Here is an 11,722-nt window from a genome sequence, read left to right on the forward strand (position 1 = left end):
GGATTAAACCCTGCAGCATCCCTTTCGATATTCCGATCCTCCCTCTGATCCCACCGCGTTCGTTCGTTGAGAGTCTCTAAAACTGGATTCAAAGCCTCGGGCTCATATCTATGACGAGGGTTTTGTTGACAATGATAAATGTTCGAATGTTCTATTCAGCGAGTGAATATCAGGTTTGTAACTGTATTTTGTATGTCGTGGAAATAGTTGAGGTTTTTAAATTCTTTTATGCTCGACCATGCCGAAATGTAGTAATTATCCACCTGGTAGCAGTCCTTTAATGGACCTCATTAAAGTACACCTATTCATTAAAGTTCAGGTGTTCCACCAATCAGAAAACACCATTGTAGCAATATGAAAAAGCAAATATCGATTATTCTCCGATATGCAATCGAAAGACAACTAGCGAAACGTCACGGAGGCTGGAAATCCAATACTGTCGCAGAAGGTTATGTTCTGTTGCTATAATAATTAGCATTAATTGTAAATAATATTCAAATAAATTCAATTTGTCATCTCGTTTTTCAATGTCTAAATCAATTTCAAGGTTATATCAAGATTAATGTTTATTTTACTCTCTAGATTATATCAAGGTCAATGACATTTGTTTCTCTGAAAAAATCAACACTTTCGCGTCTGCGTACATCTCACAATTTACGAGATATTGCACAAGGTCAGTTCCGCTCCCCATTCAGATAAGAATAACATGAATACTTATGAATAATTTCAAGTTAGAAATATGGTCGAGCATAAAAAGTCGTATGAAACTTGCCTATAATGGTAATTAAGACGGTCGTATGAAAATTATGAAACTCGCTTGCGCTCGTTTCATAAACATACTCGCGTCTTAATTACTATCATTATAGGCTCGTTGCATAATGTACTAAAGTGTAACAAAATGAAAAAATAAATTACGTGCTATTTTCAAGTCACTAGTGGTTGTGTGATTGTATGAGTTCTGATGATTGTAGTTTATGATGTATATGAAATAAATGAAGATCATTCATAGGGTTGTAATTTTTTTGTATTAACGATATACGCCAAATGTGGTAAAATTTATTTTAGACATGGAAAATGCAAGTCCCTTAAAATTAAGTGAAATATATTCGCGAAATTTATAGAAATCCATGCAATTGTTTCATAATCACGATATTTTACTTACTTACTTACTTACAAATGGCTTTTAAGGAATCCGAAGGTTTATTGCCGCCCTCACATAAGCCTGCCATCGGTCCCTATCCTGTGCAAGATAATCACGATATTTTAAACAAATAAATTGGTTTCATGAAGATTTCGTACGAAAAATGACTGTTTCTTCGAAATAAGAAGTGAAAATGTTATTCGTTATAAAATATACACGAATATTTTTTACATATCTCATTGCTCAACATTGCATACGTATGACATCTGGCAACGATGTACCTATAGTTTCAGGTACCACTTCCACGGAACAGCACAGGCATACAACTGTCATTTCTCTTTCCCACAACAACTGTCTTCTTTGAAATTGAATTATGAATTTAATTAATGATGCAAACAATTTTCTGTTATTTTCAAAGGGATGTTTCAATAATAATTACAAAAAATATTATTTTTATAATTTTTAGGCTTATTTAGTGTGTGAAATATGCATGAAATTGCTTATTTTTTTTACGAAATATTCACCGAAGTTAAACCATTTTAGGTACCGAAATCAGGCTAAAATAAGCATAATAAAATCACATCCTAATAAAAATTTTTAGATACATACGAATATCATAAACCAGTGGTTCCTAACCTTTTTTGACTGATGAGTGATGACACTTTACTGAACGCCTACGATATCGCGACACACTTATTTTATTTTAATAATAATAATAATAATAATAATAATAATAATAATAGGCCTAATAATAATAATAATAAAACAACTTCTATGTAGTGTCGGACATCCAGTGTTGTAGATAGAACAAGAACAAGAACAAGAACAAGCAGCAACTTGAGTGGCATTAGAAAAAAAAACAAAGGTATGTGCAAAATATCCCAACCTATCTATGCTGGATGTCCGATAAAAGATTTTTATTATCGTTTTGAAAACTCGCCTATTTAAATTAATGTAAAGTCTGCGCTTGGTGGGTTGCACAGAGTTTCTGTATACCTGGCGTTATGGTTGAAAAACTGAACTGAGCATTGTTGCAGGTGATCACGTTTCATTGGTAAAGGCTGTCTCAAAATAAAATGTACCATATCAAAGACTTCGTTGCAAATAAAGAATGTTTTGTAAAGAGATTTTTTGGATGGCATAAAATTTATTTTTCATTCCAAAATTTCGCGACACACCGGTTGGGAACCCCTGCCATAAACTATAATACTTACAAAGTTATAGAAGATTTTCAGTCGTTACTTACTTACTGGCTTTTAAGGAACCCGGAGGTTCATTGCCGCCCTCACATAAGCCCGCCATACGTCCCTATCCTGAGCAAGACCAATCCAGTCTCTACCATCATATCCTACCTCCCTCAAATCCATTTTAATATTATCCTCACATCTACGTCTCGGCATCCACAAAGGTCTTTTTCCCTCCGGCCTCACAACTAACACTCTATATGCATTTCTGGATTCGCCCATACGTGCTACATGCCCTGCCCATCTCAAACGTCTGGATTTAATGTTCCTAATTATGTCAGGTGAAGAATATAATGCGTGAAGTTCTGCGTTGTGTAACTTTCTCCATTCTCCTGTAACTTCATCCCTCTTAGCCCCAAATATTTTCCTAAGCACCTTATTCTCAAACACCCTTAACCTATGTTCCTCTCTCAAAATGAGAGTCCAAGTTTCCCAACCATAAAGAACAACCGGTAATATAACTGTTCTATAAATTCTAACTTTCAGATTTTTTGACAACAGACTGGATGATAAAAGCTTCTCAACCGAATAATAACACGCATTTCCCATATTTATTCTGCATTCAATTTCCTCCCGAGTATAATTTATATTTGTTACTGTTGCTTACAGGTATTTGAATTTTTCCACCTCTTCAAAGGATAAATTTACAATTTTTATATTCCCATTTCGTACAATATTCTCGTCACGAGACATAATCATAGACTTTGTCTTTTCGGGATTTACTTCCAAACCTATCTCTTTACTTGCTTCAAGTAAAATTCCCGTGTTTTCCCTAATCGTTTGTGGATTTTCTCCTAACATATTCACGTCATCCGCATAGACAAGCAGCTGATGTAACCCGTTCAATTCCAAACCCTCTCTGTTATCCTGGACTTTCCTAATGGCATACTCTAGAGCAAAGTTAAAAAGTAAAGGTGATAGTGCATCTCCTTGCTTTAGCCCGCAGTGAATTGGAAACGCAACTGACAGAAACTGACCTATACGGAATCTGCTGTACGTTTCACTGAGACACATTTTAATTAATCGAACTAGTTTCTTGGGAATACCAAATTCAATAAGAATATCATCTTTAAATAACTATAAAACAATTTCCAATGTCTTTTTTTAATTTTCCTTGTCTCTAAACCGAAAGTATTTAATTCTATAGAGTGAACAAGTTTGGAGTGCTTTGAATTCTCCAGACGTTCCTTTCCTCGTGTTAGTGAGTTACCCTACATCCCCATTTATCCCACATATCTCGTTGCACAGAAGACGTAACCTACGGTATAAAGTTTTCATGCTACATCTACTAGATGCAACGCACTTAAGACGCGTTTTACGTTGCAGACACCAGATCGTGTGTGAAGGTATAAACTTCCCGTGTAACATGAGCCATTTACTTGGTATTTTCCTGCACCACGGTAATGCTACACGCATACCGTATCCACGGAATAGATTATGAGATGTTTATCTCTTCTGTCTTAATATGCATTCCACTCGAAACAACCATACTTGTTGGATACCTCTCCTCACTATTAAATTTCTTACGTGTTAGGAGAGATCGAATAGTTTTTCTCTAATACTTGTTATATTTTTTTAATATCGACAACATAATCATATCGTATACAGGATGTAGGGGAGAGTTGGGTAGTATCGGATATCGGGTAATATCGGACACTGAGTTTCTTTCATCTATCACCAGATGATAGTACCTGAATGACATGGTTACGTTTCTGTGATATCGCATACAGAAACGTAACCATGTTATTCAGGTACTACCATATGGTGGTAGATGAAAGAAACGCACTGTCCGATATTACCTGATGTCCGATACTACCCACCTCTACCCTAAACGTTATAAACCGCCAGAAAGTGCCGATGGTAAAGCATAAGTAATTGAAGAAAAAAACCAAATGTTGTTTTTCTGTAGTTCTTAGAATTCTTCTTCGCTATAACTTGTAATTACCTCTGAGGTTCTGGCTGATATGCACATCTATTATCAGGCAGTACATCTCACCTTGACGATATGTGTCAGAGGAAGAACAATTGTTTGTATACATGCGAAGACTGATTAGTGTAATATATAGCTAGTCGTCGATATATGCAACGGAGGACGGAAAAATTACTGGCCACCTTACCCCATCATCCCCTGACCTAGTTGCCTCATAAGTGATGCTTTGTGAGGTTCAAACCCGTCTTGGACAGTTCACTAAACAAAAAAAAAAGTGTCATTTAAAAATGTACTCGATGACGTCATACTCGCATAATATCTAAAAATATTTAGTTTCCTAAAAAAATATGAATTTCTAAATAGGCCTACAAGGTTTGAACGATCTGAGCCTTTTGTCGAAATTCCTCTCTTTCAGCTTTAATTTCAATTATGCATTACTTTTGAAACGCCCTGTATGTCAGGATGGTAGTAATTGACTCAATTCTCTTTATCGTGAGGGAACTCTTTTGAGATGATGGGAAATGGAACACGGATGCTGTAACAAGAGCGAATCAGCTTGACTGGGTTTTCGCTGGGCGGCACTCAGCAAAGGTTAGAGACAGACTACAGGTGCCTGGCATCGATCGTGGCTGCTTCCTGTCGCCAGACGCTTCGCAGCTGTTTCTGATTGTTATCGCTTCTGTTGACATGAGGTTTTCGCACTTGTTTATTCAAAGCATTGAATACCCAAACAGTTTTCAAGGGAAGATGTCGAATTTATTCCGTTTAAAAAGATCTAGAAAATGGCTACATCTCTATAAAGTTACAGGGCAGGGCTATCTGTGATTCCTTCTAATGCTACGTATTAACGTATTAACATAATTAGGGCTGACACTTTCTGACCCTTGAACGCGAGGTTTATTGCACACCTGCTATATCCTATCACAAGCAGCTGTCGTGGTCTGACAATGAGGAGTTAGCATATCCCACCTCCCTCAAATCCATTTTAATATTATCCTCTCATCTACGTCTCGGCATCCCCAAAGATCTTTTCCCTCCGGCCTCCCAACTAACACTCTATATGCATTTCTGAATTCGTCCATACGTGCTACATGCCCTGCCCATCTCAAACGTCTGGATTTAATGTTGCTAATTATGTCGGGTGATGAATACAATGCGTGCAGTTCTGTGTTGTGTAACTTTCTTCATTCTCCTGTAACTTCATCCTTCTTAGCCCCAAATATTTTCCTAAGCACCTTATTCTCAAACACCCTTAACCTATGTTCATCTCTCAAAGTGAGAGTCCAAGTTTCACAACCATAAAGAACAACCGGTAATATAACTGTTTTATAAATTCTAACTTTTAGATTTTTTGACAGCAGACTAGATGACAAAAGTTTCTCAACCGAATAATAACAGGCATTTCCCATATTTATTCTGCGTTTAATTTCCTCCCGAGTATCATTTATATTTGTTACTGTTGCTCCCACATATTTGAATTTTTCCTCCTCTTCGAAGGATAAATCTCCAATTTTTATATTTCCATTTCGTACAATATTCTGGTCACGAGACATAATCATATACTTTGTCTTTTCGGGATTTACTATCAAACCTATCTCTTTACTTGCTTCAAGTAAAATTCCCGTATTTTCCTAATCGTTTATAGATTTTCTTCTAACATATTGACGTCATCCGCATAGACAAGCAGCTGATGTAACCCGTTCAATTCCAAACCCTTTCTGTTATGCTGGACTTTCCTAATGGCATACTCTAGAGCAAAGTTAAAAAGTAAAGGTGATAGTGCATCTCCTTGCTTTAGCCCGCAGTGAAATGGAAACGCATCTGACAGAAACTGACCTATACGGACTCTGCTGTATGTTTCACTGAGACACATTTTAATTAATCGAACTAGTTTCTTGGGAATACCAAATTCAATAAGAATATCATATAAAACTTCTCTCTTAACCGAGTCATATGCCTTTTTGAAATCTATGAATAACTGATGTACTGTACCCTTATACTCCCATTTTTCTCCATTATCTGTCGAATACAAAATATCTGATCAATAGTTGATCTATTACGCCTAAAACCACACTGATGATCCCCAATAATTTCATCTTAGTTATTTTTATTTTTTAGTTGTTATTTATTTTGTGCGAGATCGTGCGTATTTGCTTGGTTTCCGCACAAAACCAATCCGCGGAAAGTCTAAAATTCCACATTCAGTATTCCCAACCTAACACACATAACAATTTCCCTCTTCTTACCGCTTAAGTGACATATTGATTTTACTGCTTTAGGCTTTTAACATATTATTTTTAGAGACATTCAATATAGTAATAATTATAAATTGGAAACTTACCACTGCAATTTCACCTAAATTGCACTGTTAATTATTGTTTTTAAATATTTGCAGAAATTAAGTAAACTCTACAACTCCACTAAAGCTACTGCATTCGTGATGCAAGTAACATTAAGGAAGCCGTGAAAAAATCAACAAGAATCCAGACTCATCATAGACTGGGGGGGGGGGAAAGACAGACGTATATCACGGCCTGCTGGAGTATAGTAAACACAGAAAACATTTTAAAGCAACAATGTTGAAGATAGATATTTTTGTTTTGCAAATTTGCCGTCATTGAACAGAAACCAAGATGGAGATTTCATTGCAACTAATTAGAAATTCCTCTTTCAGGTATATAATAGACGATCTTCGCACAAAATAATGTACGATACACGAGCGGTATGTTTTCTTTCAATTCTCGGAAATTAAAAAAGCTCAACTACGTTTCGCTTTTTCAAACTTCTCCTCGAACATGAAAACTTCAACATACCGCTCTTGTAACGCGTATTACTATTAAATAACTTAATCGTTTATCGGTGGTTTAAATATGTGGTCAGCATGACGCTTAAAACACACAGAAAATTCGAGGTATGGGAATCACTGAGTACGAAAGAAAACAAAGGTCAACTTCTCTGCCGGGAATGGAAACCACGTAAGCAAGGTTCGTAGCAGTGAACTGAATGGCCATAGAAGTAGTAGTGCACGTTCACAAATGCTCCATACTGCAATACGGGCGTAGCTTTCGCACAGACCAAATAACACGTATGAAATATACAGAGTCGAGGTTTCAGGTGGTGCAGAACGCATCGATATCGTTTTACGTCATAGTTAATAATAAAGTTGGAGTGGAGGCAGGGTTGTGTTTGCTGTAGCTACATTACACAAACATAAAGCTTATTTCCACGCTGCGTTTACACGAGAAAGAGGGAGAAAGAGCTATCCGCCAGGAAACTAATTAAGAGCCAAGTTCCCTGGCTCCTGGTTTAATAGAAACCGGACGCTGCTGCCCTCTGTGTTTCTTACTGCGTTCCGTCTGTAATAAGGACAGCGGTCTTCCTGGAAGGATTTATTTATGCACGATTTGTTGCGATGAAGTAAAACAATTCGTAAATATTAAATTATATTAGACACTTTTTCTTCTTTTCATCATAATGAGATAAGCACAACGATAGGTTCGTCTTTTTGCTATATCTGAAAGATAAAATTTATAAAACAGTTAATAATAATAATAATAATAATAATAATAATAATAATAATAATAATAATAATAATGATGATGATGATGATGATGATTTATTTAGCCTGGCAGAGTTAAAGCCATACGGCCTTCTCTAACACTCAACCAGGAGTAAAAATGCGTTACAAAAAACACTACGAATTTACAAAGTAGGGGAGAGTCGGGTAGTATCGGACAGTGCGTTTTTTTTTCACCTACAACCATATGGTAGTACCTGAATGACATGGTTACGTTTCTCTATGCGACATCACAGAAACGTAACCATGTCAATCAGGTACTATCATCGTGTGGTAGATGAAAGAAACTCACTGTCCGATATTACCCGATGTCCGATACTACCCGACTCTTCCTAACACTACAATGTTACACACAAAACTGAATAAGATAATAGTGATAAAATGTAAACAACAAGTTAGTAGAAATCAGACATAAAATATAACATACAGAAAGAAAGAAAAATGCATAATAAAATGTGAACAGGGGGTCAAAATAAATGAGGCATATAAAGTATAACAAAATAAGACAATTATTGATAATAATAATAATAATAATAATAATAATAATAATAATAATAATAATAATAATAATAATAATAATAATGATTTATTTAACCTGGCAGAGTAAAAGCCATACGGCCTTCTCTAACACTCAACCAGGAGTAAAAATGCGTTACAAAAAACACTACAAATTTACAAAGTAGGGGAGAGACGGGTAGTATCGGACATCGGGTAGTATCGGACAGTGCGTTTTTTTCACCTACAACCATATGGTAGTACCTGAATGACATGGTTACGTTTCTCTATGCGACATCACAGAAACGTAACCATGTTAATCAGGTACTATCATCGTGTGGTAGATGAAAGAAACTCACTGTCCGATATTACCCGATGTCCGATACTACCCGACTCTCCCTAACACTACAATGTTACACACAAAACTGAATAAGATAATAGTAATAAAATGTAAACAACAAGTTAGTAGAAATCAGACATAATACATAACATACAGAAAGAAAGAAAAATGCATAATAAAATGTGAACAGCAGGTCAAAATAAATGAGGCATATAAAGTATAACAAAATAAGACAATTATTGATAATAATAATAATAATAATGATAAAAAATAAGAATAGTAATAATAATAATAATAATAATAATAATAATAATAATATTAATAATAAAATAGTGCAGTACACAGCATACAATGAATATAATATTTTTGTGCGAGATCGTGCGTATTTGCTTGGTTTCCGCACAAAACCAATCCGCGGAAAGTCTAAAATTCCACATTCAGTAATCCCAACCTAACACACATAACAATTTCTCTCTTCTAACCGCTTAAGTGACATATTGATTTTAATGCTTTAGGTTTTTAACATACTATTTTTAGAGACGTTCAATATAGTAATAATTATAAACTGGAAACTTACCACTGCAATTTCACCTAAATTGCACTGTTAATTATTGTTTTTAAATATCTGCAAAAATTAAGTAAATTCTACAACTCCACTGAAGTTACTGCATTCGTGATGCAAGTAACATTAAGGAAGCCGTGAAAAGTCAACAAGATTCCAGACTCATCATAGACTGGGGGGAAAAAAGACAGACGTATATCACGACCTGCTGGAGAATAGTAAACACAGAAAACATTTTAAAGCAACAATGTTGGAGATAGATATTTTTGTTTTGCAAATCCGCCGTCATTGAACAGAAACCAAGTTTACATTTCGTTGTATCTAATTAGAAATTCCTCTTTCAGGTATGTAATAAACGATCTTCGCACAAAATAATGTACGATACACGAGCGGTATGTTTTCTTTCAATTCTCGGAAATTAAAAAAGCTCAACTATATTTCGGTTTTTCAAACTTTTCCTCGAACATGAAAACTACAACATACCGCTCTTGTAACGCATATTACTATTACGTACACACAGTAAGGAAAATTATGATTATATATAGCTCAACTTATCACATTATAGATATACCATTATCGGGAAATATGAAAACAAAAATATAAAATAAGTTAAATATCACTAGAACATAAAAAATGTGAATACGTGGAAACATGCAATACAACACTTGTCATAATAGTAAGTTAGTTTGGCAACTCGTCATAAGATAATTTTCTAACTTGGATTTGAAAGATTTCAATGTTCGGCAGCCCTTGACTTCAGACGGCAGAGAGTTCCAGTGACGAGAGGTAGCAACAGTGAAAGATGAGGAATACAGAGATGATGTGTGAAGTGGAATTTCTAGCGTGCTATCGCGTTGTGATCGAGTATTAATATTATGATAGCGAGAGAGAGTATGAAAACGAGCGAATAAATAATAGGGGGATGAAGTGTGCATAATTCGATATAGGAGAGAAAGCGAGTGCAGATTTCTCCACAGTTATATTACCGGTTGTTCTGTATGGTTGTGAAACTTTGACTCTCACTTTGAGAGAGGAACATAGGTTAAGGGTGTTTGAGAATAAGGTGCTTAGAAAATATTTGGGGATAAGAGGGATGAAGTTACAGGAGAATGAAGAAAGTTACACAACACAGAACTGCACGCATTGTATTCTTCACCTGATATAATTAGGAACATTAAATCCAGACGTTTGAGATGGGCAGGGCATGTAGCACGTATGGGCGAATCCAGAAATGCATATAGAGTGTTAGCTGGGTGGCCGGAGGGAAAAAGACCTTTGGGGAGGCCGAGACGTAGATGGGAGGATAATATTAAAATGGATTTGAGGGAGGTGGGATATTATGGTAGAAACTGGATTAATCTTGCTCAGGATAGGGACCAATGGCGGGCTTATGTGAGGGCGGCAATGAACCTCCGGGTTTTTTAAAAGCCAGTAAGTAAGTAAGTAAGTAAGTAAATAAGTAAGTAAGTGTACTTGGAGTTACTCTATACAGGGTGATCCAGTAAAAGCTATCGCCACTTACACAGCTTATTTCTGAAGACATTTTGAGCAAAAATGTCATATAAACATGATCCCTATTTTCAATATTTTGAAAGCTACACTAATTTGAATTTATTTGTAAAATACTGTACCATTTTTCTTTAGTTTTAAAGGTAAAACAATATTAAAAATAGAGAATGAATTATTCCGAAGTATCATTGATTTATTTTATATATTTATTTAGTCATTCATAGTGTTCTGCCCAAGGGCAGGTCTTTCACTGCAAACCCAACATTCTCCAATCTTTCCTATTTTCTGCCTTCAACTTACTCTCCTCATGTGATCCATATATCTGAATGTTATCTATCATCTGATATCTTCTTCTGTCCCGAACTCTCTTCCCGTTCACCATTCTTTCCAGTGCATCCTTCAGTTTCTTCTCAACCAATGACCCAACAAATTACTTTTCCTCTTTTTCATCAGTTTCAGCATCATTCTTTCTTCACCCACTCTTTTTAGCATAGCTTCATTTCTTATTCTGTCTGTCCATTTCACACGTTCCATTCTTCTCCATTTCGACAGTTCAAATGTTTCTAGTCGTTTCTCTTCACTTTGTCGTAATGTCTATGTTTCTGCCCTATACAATGCTACACCCCACACAAAGCACTTCACTAGTCTCATCCTTAGTTCATTTTCCAGAGGTCCGCAGAAGATGCTTCTTTTTCTATTAAAAGCTTCTTTGCCCATTGCTATCCTCCTTTTGACTTCCTGGCAGCAGCTCATGTTACTGCTTATAGTACACCCCAAGTATTTGAAGCTGTCCACTTGCTGTACTACCTCATTTAGAATTCGCAAGTTTAGCTTCTTTGGGCCATATTCGTAGACATTCTTAGCGCGGGCTAATGGATGATCAGCGAACTAACGTATTCATAAACGAGTGTTAGCGATATGATA

Source organism: Periplaneta americana, chromosome 3, assembly GCF_040183065.1.
Source record: "Periplaneta americana isolate PAMFEO1 chromosome 3, P.americana_PAMFEO1_priV1, whole genome shotgun sequence".
In the NCBI taxonomy this organism is placed as follows: domain Eukaryota; kingdom Metazoa; phylum Arthropoda; class Insecta; order Blattodea; family Blattidae; genus Periplaneta; species Periplaneta americana.